The 13,370-nt window shown below is 55.5% G+C and overlaps 1 protein-coding gene across 5 annotated transcripts in view; it reads left to right on the top strand.

The window, feature by feature from the left end:
- LOC139272918 (E3 ubiquitin/ISG15 ligase TRIM25-like) overlaps nt 1–13,370 on the top strand; it is a 59,514-nt gene that overhangs the window by 15,329 nt on the left and 30,815 nt on the right. The gene's annotated exons all lie outside the window — the stretch shown is intronic.

Here is a 13,370-nt window from a genome sequence, read left to right as displayed (position 1 = left end):
CTCCCCCTGGCAGTGCCCCTAGTGTGGGCCACTTAAACCCTCGCTCCCCAGAGCAGTGCCCCCAGTGTGTGCCCCTTAAACCCTCGCTCCCCTGGGCAATGTCCCCAGTGTGTGCCCCTTAAACCCTCGCCCCCCCGGGCAATGTCCCCAGTGTGTGCCCCTTAAACCCTCGCTCCCCTGGGCAGTGCCCCCAGTGTGTGCCCCTTAAACCCTCGCTCCCCCGGGCAATGTCCCCAGTGTGTGCCCCTTAAACCCTCGCTCCCCTGGGCAGTGCCCCCAGTGTGTGCCCCTTAAACCCTCGCTCCCCCGGGCAGTGCCCCTAGTGTGGGCCACTTAAACCCTCACTCCCCCGGGCAATGTCCCCAGTGTGGGCAGTTTAAACCCTCGCTCTCCCGGGCAATGTCCCCAGTGTGTGCCGTTTAAACCCTCACTCCCCCGGGCAATGTCCCCAGTGTGGGCCGTTTAAACCCTCGCTCTCCCGGGCAATGTCCCCAGTGTGGGCCGTTTAAACCCTCGCTCCCACGGGCAGTGTACCCAGTGTGGGCCGTTTAAACCCTCACTCCCCCGGGCAGTGCCCCCAGTGTGTGCCCCTTAAACCCTCGCTCCCCCGGGCAGTGCCCCTAGTGTGAGCCGTTTAAACCCTCGCTCCCCCGGGCAGTGCCCCTAGTGTGGGCCACTTAAACCCTCGCTCCCCCAGGCAATGTCCCCAGTGTGGGCCCCTTAAACCCTCGCTCCCCCGGGCAATGTCCCCAGTGTGGGCCCCTTAAACCCTCGCTCCCCCGGGCAATGTCCCCAGTGTGTGCCCCTTAAACCCTCGCTCCCCCGGGCAATGTCCCCAGTGTGTGCCCCTTAAACCCTCGCCCCCCCGGGCAATGTCCCCAGTGTGTGCCCCTTAAACCCTCGCCCCCCCGGGCAATGTCCCCAGTGTGTGCCCCTTAAACCCTCGCTCCCCCTGGCAGTGCCCCTAGTGTGGGCCACTTAAACCCTCACTCCCCCGGGCAATGTCCCCAGTGTGGGCCGTTTAAACCCTCGCTCCCCCGGGCAATGTCCCCAGTGTGGGCCGTTTAAACACTCACTCCCCCGGGCAATGCCCCCAGTGTGTGCCCCTTAAACCCTCACTCCCCCGGGCAGTGCCCACAGTGTGTGCCCCTTAAACCCTCGCTCCCCCTGGCAGTGCCCCTTGTGTAAGCCGTTTAAACCCTCGCCCCCCCGGGCAATGTCCCCAGTGTGGGCCGTTTAAACCCTCGCTCCCCCGGGCAATGTTCCCAGTGTGGGCCGTTTAAAACCCTCAATTCCCCCGGGCAGTGACCCTAGTGTGTGCCCCTTAAGCCCTCGCTCCCCCGGGCAGTGCCCCTAGTGTGGGCTGTTTAAACCCTCGCTCCCCCGGGCAGTGCCCCTAGTGTGGGCCACTTAAACCCTCGCTCCCCCGGGCAATGTCCCCAGTGTGGGCCCCTTAAACCCTCGCTCCCCCGGGCAATGTCCCCAGTGTGTGCCCCTTAAACCCTCGCTCCCCCGGGCAATGTCCCCAGTGTGGGCCCCTTAAACCCTCGCCCCCCGGGCAATGTCCCCAGTGTGGGCCCCTTAAACCCTCGCTCCCCCGGGCAATGTCCCCAGTGTGTGCCCCTTAAACCCTCGCCCCCCGGGCAATGTCCCCAGTGTGGGCCACTTAAACCCTCGCTCCCCCGAGCAGTGCCCCCAGTGTGTGCCCCTTAAACCCTCGCTCCCCCGGGCAGTGCCCCCAGTGTGTGCCCCTTAAACCCTCGCTCCCCCGGGCAATGTCCCCAGTGTGTGCCCCTTAAACCCTCGCTCCCCCGGGCAATGTCCCCAGTGTGTGCCCCTTAAACCCTCGCCCCCCCGGGCAATGTCCCCAGTGTGTGCCCCTTAAACACTCGCTCCCCTTGGAAGTGCCCCTAGTGTGGGCCACTTAAACCCTCACTCCCCCGGGCAATGTCCCCAGTGTGGGCCACTTAAACCCTTGCTCCCCGGGGCAATGTCCCCAGTGTTGTCCGTTTAAACCCTCGCTCTTCCGGGCAATGTCCCCAGTGTGGGCCGTTTAAACCCTCGCTCTCCCGGGCAATGTCCCCAGTGTGGGCCGCTTAAACCCTCGCTCCCCCGGGCAATGTCCCCAGTGTGTGCCCCTTAAACCCTCGCTCCCCCGGGCAGTGCCCCTAGTGTAGGCCGTTTAAACCCTCACTTCCCCGGGCAATGTCCCCAGTGTGGGCCACTTAAACCCTCGCCCCCCCTGGCAGTGCTTCTAGTGTAGGCCGTTTAAACCCTCGCCCCCCCCGGGCAATGTTCCCAGTGTGTGCCCCTTAAACCCTCGCTTCCCCGGGCAATGTCCCCAGTGTGTGCCCCTTAAACCCTCGCTCCCCCGGGCAATGTCCCCAGTGTGTGCCCCTTAAACCCTCGCTCCCCCTGGCAGTGCCCCTAGTGTAGGCCGTTTAAAACCTCGCTCCCCCGGGCAGTGCCCCCAGTGTGGGCCGTTAAAACCCTCGCTCCCTGGGGCAATGTCCCCAGTGTGGGCCGTTTAAACCCTCACTCCCCCGGGCAGTGCCCCTAATGTGTGCCCCTTAAGCCCTCACTCCCCCGGGCAGTGCCCCTAGTGTGGGCCGTTTAAACTCTCGCTTCCTCGGGCAATGTCCCCAGTGTGGGCCGTTTAAACCCTCGCTCCCCCGGGCAATGTCCCCAGTGTGTGCCCCTTAAATCCTCGCTCCCCCGGGCAATGTTCCCAGTGTGGGCCCCTTAAACCCTCGCCCCCCCGGGCAATGTCCCCAGTGTGGGCCACTTAAACCCTCGCTCCCCCGGCCAGTGCCCCCAGTGTGGGCCCCTTAAACCCTCGCTCCCCCTGGCAATGTCCCCAGTGTGGGCCACTTAAACCCTCGCTCCCCCTGGCAATGTCCCCAGTGTGGGCCCCTTAAACCCTCGCTCCCCCTGGCAGTGCCCCTAGTGTGGGCCCCTTAAACCCTCGCTCCCCCGAGCAGTGCCCCCAGTGTGTGCCCCTTAAACCCTCGCTCCCCTGGGCAATGTCCCCAGTGTGTGCCCCTTAAACCCTCGCCCCCCCAGGCAATGTCCCCAGTGTGTGCCCCTTAAACCCTCGCTCCCCCTGGCAGTGCCCCTAGTGTGGGCCACTTAAACCCTCACTCCCCCGGGCAATGTCCCCAGTGTGGGCCGTTTAAACCCTCGACCCCCGGGCAATGCCCCCAGTGTGTGCCCCTTAAACCCTCACTCCCCCGGGCAGTGCCCACAGTGTGTGCCCCTTAAACCCTCGCTCCCCCGGGCAATGTTCTCAGTGTGTGCCCCTTAAACCCTCGCTCCCCCTGTCAGTGCCCCTAGTGTGGGCCACTTAAACCCTCGCTCCCCCGGGCAGTGTCCCCAGTGTGGGCCGTTTAAACCCTCGCTCCCCCGGGCAGTGTCCCCAGTGTGGGCCGTTTAAACCCTCGCTCCCCGGGGCAATGTTCCCAGTGTGGGCCATTCAAACCCTCAATTCCCCCGGGCAGTGACCCTAGTGTGTGCCCCTTAAGTCCTCACTCCCCCGGGCAGTGCCCCTAGTGTGGGCCACTTAAACCCTCGCTCCCCCGGGCAATGTCCCCAGTGTGGGCCCCTTAAACCCTCGCTCCCCCGGGCAATGTCCCCAGTGTGTGCCCCTTAAACCCTCGCTCCCCCGGGCAATGTCCCCAGTGTGGGCCCCTTAAACCCTCGCCCCCCGGGCAATGTCCCCAGTGTGGGCCCCTTAAATCCTCGCCCCCTCGGGCAATGTCCCCAGTGTGGGCCGCTTAAACCCTCACTCCCCCGGGCAGTGCCCCCAGTGTGTGCCCCTTAAACCCTCACTCCCCCGGGCAGTGCCCCTAGTGTGGGCCGTTTAAACCCTCGCTTCCCCGGGCAATGTCCCCAGTGTGGGCCCCTTAAACCCTCGCCCCCCCGGGCAGTGCCCCTAGTGTGGGCCGTTTAAACCCTCACTCCCCCGGGCAGTGCCCCTAGTGTGGGCCACTTAAACCCTCGCTCCCCCGGGCAGTGCGCCCAGTGTGTGCCCCTTAAACCCTCGCTCCCCCGGGCAGTGTCCCCAATGTGTGCCCCTTAAACCCTCGCTCCCCGGGCAATTTCCCCAGTGTGTGCCCCTTAAACCCTCGCCCCCCCGGGCAATGTCCCCAGTGTGGGCCCCTTAAACCCTCGCTCCCCCAGGCAGTGCCCCCAGTGTGGGTCGCTTAAACCCTCGCTCCCCCGGGCAATGTCCCCAGTGTGTGCCCCTTAAACCCTCGCTCCCCCGGGCAATGCCCCCATTGTGTGCCCCTTAAACCCTCACCCCCCCCGGGCAATGTCCCCAGAGTGTGCCCCTTAAACCCTCGCCCCCCGGGCAATGTCCCCAGTGTGTGCCCCTTAAACCCTCGCTCCCCCGGGCAGTGCCCCCAGTGTGTGCCCCTTAAACCCTCGCTCCCCTGGGCAATGCTCCCAGTGTGTGCCGTTTAAAACCTCGGTCCCCCAGGCAGTGCTCCCCCCCATGTGGCCCGCTTAAACCCTCAGTCTTCACCGGCAATGCCCCCAGTATGGGCCGTTTAAACCCTCGCTCCCCCGGGCAATGCCCCCAGTGTGTGCCCCTTAAACCCTCGCCTCCCCCCCCTCCCCCCCCGGGCAGTGCCCCCCCCAACAGTGTGGCCCCTTTAAACTCTTGCTCCCCCCAGGCAGTGCCCCCTCTGCCCGCCCCCCCCCCCCCCACAGTGGGCCCCCTAAACCCACAGTTTCCATGGACTTAGAAACATAGAAACATAGAAAATAGGTGCAGGAGTAGGCCATTCGGCCCTTCGAGCCTGCACCACCATTCAATAAGATCATGGCTGATCATTCCCTCAGTACCCCTTTCCTGCTTTCTCTCCATACCCCTTGATCCATTTAGCCGTAAGGGCCATATCCAACTCCCCCTTGAATATATCTAACGAACTGGCATCTGTGGTAGAGAATTCCACAGGTTCACCACTCTCTGAGTGAAGAAGTTTCTCCTCATCTCGGTCCTAAATGGCCTACCCCTTATCCTTAGACTGTGACCCCTGGTTCTGGACTTCCCCAACATTGGGAACATTCTTCCTGCATCTAACCTGTCCAGTCCCGTCAGAATTTTATATGTTGCTATGAGATCCCCTCTCATCCTTCTAAACTCCAGTGAATACAGGCCCAGTCAATCCAATCTCAACTCATATGTCAGTCCAACCACTCCGGGAATCAGTCTGGTGAACCTTCGCTGCACTCCCTCAATAGCAAGGACATCCTTCCTCAGATTAGGAGACCAAAACTGAACACAATATTCCAGGTGAGGCCTCACCAAGGCCCTGTACAACTGCTCTTATACTCAAATCCCCTAGATATGAAGCCCAACATACCATTTGCCTTCTTCACTGCCTGCTGTACCTGCATGCCAACTTTCAATGACTGATGTACAATGACACCCAGGTCTCGTTGCACCTCCCCTTTTCCTAATCTGCCACCATTCAGCTAATATTCTGCCTTCATTTTTTTGCCACCAAATGGATAACCTCACATTTATCCACATTATACTGCATCTGTCATGCATTTGCCCACTCACCTAACCTGCCCAAGTCACCCTGCAGCCTCTTAGCGTCCTCCTCACAGCTCACACCGTCACCCAGCTTAGTGTCATCTGCAAACTTGGAGATATTACACTCAATTCCTTCATCCAAACCATTAATGTATATTGTAAAGAGCTGGGGTCCCAGCGGCACCCCACTAGTCACTGCCTGCCATTCTGAAAAGGACCCGTTTGTCCCGACTCTCTGCTTCCTGTCTGCCAACGAGTTCTCTATCCACGTCAATACATTACCCCCAATACCATATGCTTTAATTTTGCACACCAATCTCTTGTGTGGGACCTTATCAAAAGCGTTTTGAAATTCCAAATACACCACATCCACTGGTTCTCCCTTGTCCACTCTGCTATTTACATCCTCAAAAAATTCTAGAAGATTTGTCAAGCATGATTTATTTCCCTTTCATAAATCCATGCTGACTTGGACCGATCCCGTCAATGCTTTCCAAATGCGCTGTTATTTCATCTTTAATAATTGATTCCAACATTTTCCCCACTACTGATGTCAGGCTAACCGGTCTATAATTACCCATTTTCTCTCTCCCTCCTTTTTTAAAAAGTGTTGTTACATTAGCTACCCTCCAGTCCATAGGAACCGATCCAGAGTCGATAGACTGTTGGAAAATGATCATCAATGCATCCACTATTTCTAGGGCCACTTCCTTAAGTACTTTGGGATTCAGACTATCAGGCCCCGGGGATTTATCGGCCTTCAATCCCATCAATTTCACTAACACAATTTACCGCCTAATAAGGATTTCCTTCAGTTCCTCCTTCTCACTAGACCCTCGGTCCCCTAGTACTTCCAGAAGATTATTTGTGTCTTCCTTCGTGAAGACAGAACCAAAGTATTTGTTCAATTGATCTACCATTTATTTGTTCCTCATTATAAATTCACCTGAATCCGACTGCAAGGGAACTACATTTGTCTTCACTAATCTTTTTCTCTTCACATATTCATAGAAGCTTTTGCAGTCAGTGTTTATATTCCCAGCAAGCTTCCTCTCGTACTCTATTTTCCCCCTCCTAATTAAACCCTTTGTCCTCCTCTGCTGAATTCTAATTTCTCAGTCCTCAGGTTTGCTGCTTAGTGTGTGCCCCTTAAACCATCGCTCCCCCCAGCCCCCTGCCCCCAGCACCCTGCCCCCAGCCCCCTGCCCCCAGCACCCTGCCCCCAGCACCCTGCCCCCAGCTTCCAGCCCTCTGCCCCCAGCCCACTGTCCCCTGCCCCTAGCCCTGCCCCAGCCCCTGCCTCCTGCCCCTAGCCCCCAGCCCCCTGCCCCTAGCCCCCAGCCCTGCTCCCCGTCCCTAGCCCCCAGCCCTGCCCCTAGCCCCCTGCCCCCAGCCCCCATCCCCCAGTCCTGCTCCCTGCCCCTAGCCCCCAGCCCTGCCCCTGCCCCTAGCCCCCTGCCCCCAGCCCCCATCCCTGCCCCTAGCCCCCAGCCGTGCCCCCTGCCCACAGCCCCCTGCCCCCAGCCCCCTGCCCCCAGACCCCAGCCCCCTGCCCCCAGCCCCCGCACTGCCCCCAGCCCTGCCCCCTGCCCCCAGCTCTGCCCCCAGCCCCCGCATTGCCGATCCCAGGTCACTGACTGTGAGTCGGAGATAGTGGATGCACTAGTCTTCATCTTTCAAAATTCCTTAGATTCCAGAACGGTCCCAATGGATTGGAATGTAGCAAATGTAACAACGCTATTCGAGAAGGGAGGCAGAGATAAAACAGGGAACGACAAACCAGTTAGCCTCACATCAGTCATTGGGAAATTGCTGGAATCCATTGTTAAGAAAGTGGTATTAGGGCACTTAGATAATCATAATTCAGGATTTATTAAGAGTTTTTTGAGGCTGTAACGAGCAAGGTAGATAAAGGGGAACCAGTGGATGTGGTATATTTGGATTTCCAAAAGTCATTCGATAAGGTGCCACATAAAAGGTTGTTACACAAGATAAGGGCTCATGGGATTACAGGTAATGTGTTATCATGGATAGAGGATTAGTTAATGGACAGAAAACAGAGAGTAAGGACAAACAGGTCTTTTTCAGGTTGGCAGGCTGTAACTAGTGGGGTGCCGCAGGGATCAGTGCTGGGGCCTCAGCTATTTACAATCTATATTAATGACCTGGATGAAGGAAGAGTGCAATGTATCCAGGTTTACTGACGATACAAAGCTCGGTGGGACAGTAAGCTGTGAGGAGAACACAAAGTGTCTGTAAAGGGATATAGATAGACTGAGTGAGTGGGCAGTAAGGTGGCAGGTGGAGTATAATGTGGGGAAATGTGAGGTTATTCACTTTGGTAGGAAGAATAGAAAAACAGAATATGTTTTAAATGGTGAGAAAGTATTAAATGTTGGTGTTCAGAGATTTGGGGGTCCTTGTATAAAACACAGAAAGCTAGCATGCAGGTACAGCAAGTAATAAGGATGGCAAATGTTGTCCTTTCTTGTAAGGGGGAGCTGGAGTATGGGAGTAAGGAAGTCTTGCTACAATTGTACAGGACCTTGGTGAGACCACGCCTGGAGTACTGTGCACAGTTTTGGTCTCCTTATCCAAGGAAGGATATACTTGCCTTGGAGGCGGTACAATGGAGGTTCACCAGACTGATTCCTGGGGTGAGAGGGTTGTCTTGTGATGCGAGATTGAGCAGATTGGGCCCATACTCTCGAGTTTAGAAATGAGAGGTGATCACATTGAAACATACCAGATTCTGAGGGGGATTGACAGGGTAGATGCTGAGAGGTTATTTCCCCCGGGCTGGGGAGTCTAGATCCAGGGGTCACAGTCTCAGGATAAGGGGTCGGCCATTTAAGACAGAGGCGAGGAGGAATTTCTTCACTCAGAGGGTTGTGAATCTTTGGAATTCTCTGCCCCAGAGAGCTGTGGAGGCTGAGTCTCTGAATATATTCAAGGCTGAGTTCGATAGATTTTTGGAGTCCAGGGGAATCAAGGGATACGGGGATCGGGCAGGAAAGGGATATGGGGATCGGGCAGGAAAGGGATATGGGGATCGGGCAGGAAAGGGATATGGGGATCGGACAGGAAAGGGATATGGGGATCGGGCAGGAAAGGGATATGGGGATCGGGCAGGAAAGGGATATGGCGATCGGGCAGGAAAGGGATATGGGGATCGGGCAGGAAAGGGATATGGGGATCGGGCAGGAGGTCGATGATCAGTCATGATCTCATTGAATGGCGGAGCAGGCTCTAGGGGCTGAATGGCCAACTCCTGCTCCTCATTCTTATGTTTTTATGTTCATATGTTTTTATGAGCCTACTCGGGGGATCAAGGGGTATGGCGAGAAAGAAGGAAGGTGGTACTGAAGTGCATGTTCAGCCATGAACTCATTGAATGGCGGTGCAGGCTAGAAGGGCCGAATGGCCTACTCCTGCATCTATTTTCTATGTTTCTATGTTTCTAATCCCCTCGTCTAAATCATTAATGTACAGTGTAAACAGCTGGGGCCCCAGCACAGAACCTTGCGGTAGCCCACGAGTCACTGCCTGCCATTCTGAAAAGTACCCATTTACTCCTACTCTTTGCTTCCTGTCTGACAACCAGTTCTCAATCCATGTCAGCACACTACCCCCAATCCCATGTGCTTTAACTTTGCACATTAATCTCTTGTGTGGGACCTTGTCGAAAGCCTTCTGAAAGTCCAAATATAACACATCAACTGGTTCTCCCTTGTCCACTTTACTGGAAACATCCTCAAAAAATTCCAGAAGATTTGTCACTGGTTCTCCCTTGTCCACTTTACTGGAAACATCCTCAAAAAATTCCAGAAGATTTGTCAAGCATGATTTCCCTTTCACAAATCCATGCTGACTTGGACCTATAATGTCACCTCTTTCCAAATGCAAATATCACATCCTTAATAATTGGTATTCCATCATTTTACCCACTACCGATGTCAGGCTGACCGGTCTATAATTCCCTGTTTTCTCTCTCCCTCCTTTTTTAAAAAGTGGGGTTACATTGGCTACCCTCCACTCGATAGGAACTGATCCAGAGTCAATGGAATGTTGGAAAATGATTGTCAATGCATCCGCTATTTCCAAGGCCACCTCCTTAAGTACTCTGGGATGCAGTCCATCAGGCCCTGGGGTTTATCGGCCTTCAATCCCATCAATTTCCCCAACACAATATTCCGACTCATAAGAATTTCCCTCAGTTCCTCCTCCTTACTAGACCCTCTGACCCCTTTTATATCCGGAAGGTTGTTTGTGTCCTCCTTAGTGAATACCGAACCAAAGTACTTGTTCAATTGGTCCGCCATTTCTTTGTTCCCCGTTATGACTTCCCCTGATTCTGACTGCTGGGGACCTATGTTTGTCTTTACTAACCTTTTTCTCTTTACATATCTATAGAAACTTTTGCAATCCGTCTTAATGTTCCCTGCAAGCTTCTTCTCGTACTCCATTTTCCCTGCCCTAATCAAACACTTTGTCCTCCTCTGCTGAGTTCTAAATTTCTCCCAGTCCCCGGGTTCGCTGCTATTTCTGGCCAATTTGTATGCCGCTTCCTTGGCTTAAATCCCCAGGGCCTGATGGCCTGCATCCCAGAGTACTTAAGGAGGTGGCCTTGGAAATAGCGGATGCATTGACAGTCATTTTCCAACATTCCATTGACTCTGGATCAGTTCCTATGGAGTGGAGGGTAGCCAATGTAACCCCACTTTTTAAAAAAGGAGGGAGAGAGAAAACAGGGAATTATAGACCGGTCAGCCTGACCTCAGTAGTGGGTAAAATGATGGAATCAATTATTAAGGATGTCATAGCAGTGCATCTGGAAAATGGTGACATGATAGGTCCAAGTCAGCATGGATTTGTGAAAGGGAAATCATGCTTGACAAATCTTCTGGAATTTTTTGAGGATGTTTCCAGTAAAGTGGACAAAGGAGAACCAGTTGATGTGGTATATTTGGACTTTCAGAAGGCTTTCGACAAGGTCCCACACAAGAGATTAATGTGCAAAGTTAAAGCACATGGGATTGGGGGTAGTGTGCTGACGTGGATTGAGAACTGGTTGTCAGACAGGAAGCAAAGAGTAGGAGTAAACGGGTACTTTTCAGAATGGCAGGCAGTGACTAGTGGAGTGCCGCAAGGTTCTGTGCTGGGGCCCCAGCTGTTTACATTGTACATTAATGATTTAGACGAGGGGATTAAATGCAGTATCTCCAAATTTGCGGATGATACTAAGTTGGGTGGCAGTGTGAGCTGCGAGGAGGATGCTATTAGGCTGCAGAGTGACTTGGATAGGTTAGGTGAGTGGGCAAATGCATGGCAGATGAAGTATAATGTGGATAAATGTGAGGTTATCCACTTTGGTGGTAAAAACAGAGAGACAGACTATTATCTGAATGGTGACAGATTAGGAAAAGGGAAGGTGCAACGAGACCTGGGTGTCATGGTACATCAGTCATTGAAGGTTGGCATGCAGGTACAGCAGGCGGTTAAGAAAGCAAATGGCATGTTGGCCTTCATAGCGAGGGGATTTGAATACAGGGGCAGGGAGGTGTTGCTACAGTTGTACAGGGCCTTGGTGAGGCCACACCTGGAGTATTGTGTACAGTTTTGGTCTCCTAACTTGAGGAAGGACATTCTTGCTATTGAGGGAGTGCAGCGAAGGTTCACCAGACTGATTCCCGGGATGGCGGGACTGACCTATCAAGAAAGATTGGATCAATTGGGCTTGTATTCACTGGAGTTCAGAAGAATGAGAGGGGACCTCATAGAAACGTTTAAAATTCTGACGGGTTTAGACAGGTTAGATGCAGAAAGAATGTTCCCAATGTTGGGGAAGTCCAGAACCAGGGGTCACAGTCTGAGGATAAGGGGTAAGCCATTTAGGACCGAGATGAGGAGAAACTTCTTCACCCAGAGAGTGGTGAACCTGTGGAATTCTCTACCACAGAAAGTAGTTGAGGCCAATTCACTAAATATATTCAAAAGGGAGTTAGATGAAGTCCTTACTACTCGGGGGATCAAGGGTTATGGCGAGAAAGCAGGAAGGGGGTACTGAAGTTTCATGTTCAGCCATGAACTCATTGAATGGCGGTGCAGGCTAGAAGGGCTGAATGGCCTGCTCCTGCACCTATTTTCTATGTTTTCTATGTTTCTATCCCTGATTTCCCTTGATAGCCACGGTTGAGCCACCTTCCCTTTTTTATTTTTACGCCAGACAGGAATGTACAATTGTTGTAGTTCATCCATGCAGTCTCTAAATGTCTGCCATTGCCCATCCACAGTCAACCCCTTCAGTATCATTCGCCAATCTATCCTAGCCAATTCACGCCTCATACCTTCAAAGTTACCCTTCTTTAAGTTCTGGACCATGGTCTCTGAATTAACTGTTTCTTTCTCCATCCTAATGTAGAATTCCACCATATTATGGTCACTCTTCCCCAAGGGGCCTCGCACAACGAGATTGCTATTTAATCCTCTCTCATTACACAACACCCAGTCTAAGATGGCCTCCCCCTTAGTTGGTTCCTCGACATATTGTCTGTGGGGAGTGGGCCTGGGTCTGTGGGGAGTGGGCCTGGGTCTGTGGGGAGTGGGCCTGGGTCTCTGGGCAGTGACCCTGGGTCCGTGGGGAGTGATCCTGGGTCTGTGGGGAATGGGCCTGGGTCTGTGGGGAGTGGGCCTAGGTCTGTGGGCAGTGGGCCTGGGTCTGTGGGGAGTGACCCTGGGTCTGTGGGGAATGGCCCTGGGTCTGTGGGGAATGTGCCTTGGTCTGTGGGGAGTGATCCTCGGTCTGTGGGGAGTGGACCTGGGTCTGTGGGGAATGAGCCTGGGTCTGTGGGGAGTGACCTGGGTCTGTGGGGAGTGGGCCTGGGTCTCTGGGGAGTGACTCTGGGTCTGTGGGGAATGGGCCTGGGTTTGTGGGGAGTGACCCTGGGTCTGAGGGGAGTGACCCTGAATCTGCGAGGAGTGGGCCTGGGTCTGTGGGGAGTGGGCCTGGGTCTGTGGGGAGTGGGCCTGGGTCTGTGTAGAGTGGCCTGGCTCTGTGGGGAGTGACGCTGGGTCTGTGGGGAGTGGGCTTGGGTATGTGGGGAGTGGGCCTGGGTCTGTGGGGAGTGACGCTGGGTCTGTGGGGAATGACCTGGGTCTGTGTGGAGTGACCTGGGTCTGTGGGGAGTGGGCCTGGGTCTGTGTGGAGTGACCTGGGTCTGTGGGGAGTGGGCCTGGGTCTGTGGGGAGTGGGCCTGGTTCTGTGGGGAGTGACCTGGGTCTGTGGGGAGTGGGCCTGGGTCTCTGGGGAGTGACTCTGGGTCTGTGGGGAATGGGCCTGGGTTTGTGGGGAGTGACCCTGGGTCTGAGGGGAGTGACCCTGGATCTGCGAGGAGTGGGCCTGGGTCTGTGGGGAGTGGGCCTGGGTCTGTGGGGAGTGGGCCTGGGTCTGTGTAGAGTGGCCTGGGTCTGTGGGGAGTGGGCCTGGTTCTGTGGGGAGTGGGCCTGGGTATGTGGGGAGTGGGCCTGGGTCTGTGGGGAGTGACGCTGGGTCTGTGGGGAATGACCTGGGTCTGTGTGGAGTGACCTGGGTCTGTGGGGAGTGGGCCTGGGTCTGTGTGGAGTGACCTGGGTCTGTGGGGAGTGGGCCTGGGTCTGTGGGGAGTGGGCCTGGGTCTGCAGGGAGTGGGCCTGGGTCTGCGGGGAGTGGGCCTGGGTCTGTGGGGAGTGGGCCTGGGTCTGTGGGGAGTGGCCCTGGGTCTGTGGGGAGTAGGGATGTGTCTGTGGGCAGTGGGCCTGAGTCTGTGGGGAGTGACCCTGGGTCTGT

This window comes from Pristiophorus japonicus, chromosome 9 (genome assembly GCF_044704955.1).
Source record: "Pristiophorus japonicus isolate sPriJap1 chromosome 9, sPriJap1.hap1, whole genome shotgun sequence".
In the NCBI taxonomy this organism is placed as follows: domain Eukaryota; kingdom Metazoa; phylum Chordata; class Chondrichthyes; family Pristiophoridae; genus Pristiophorus; species Pristiophorus japonicus.
The sequence above is the reverse complement of the archived record's forward strand: the minus strand, read 5'-3'. Positions and strand labels throughout refer to the sequence as shown.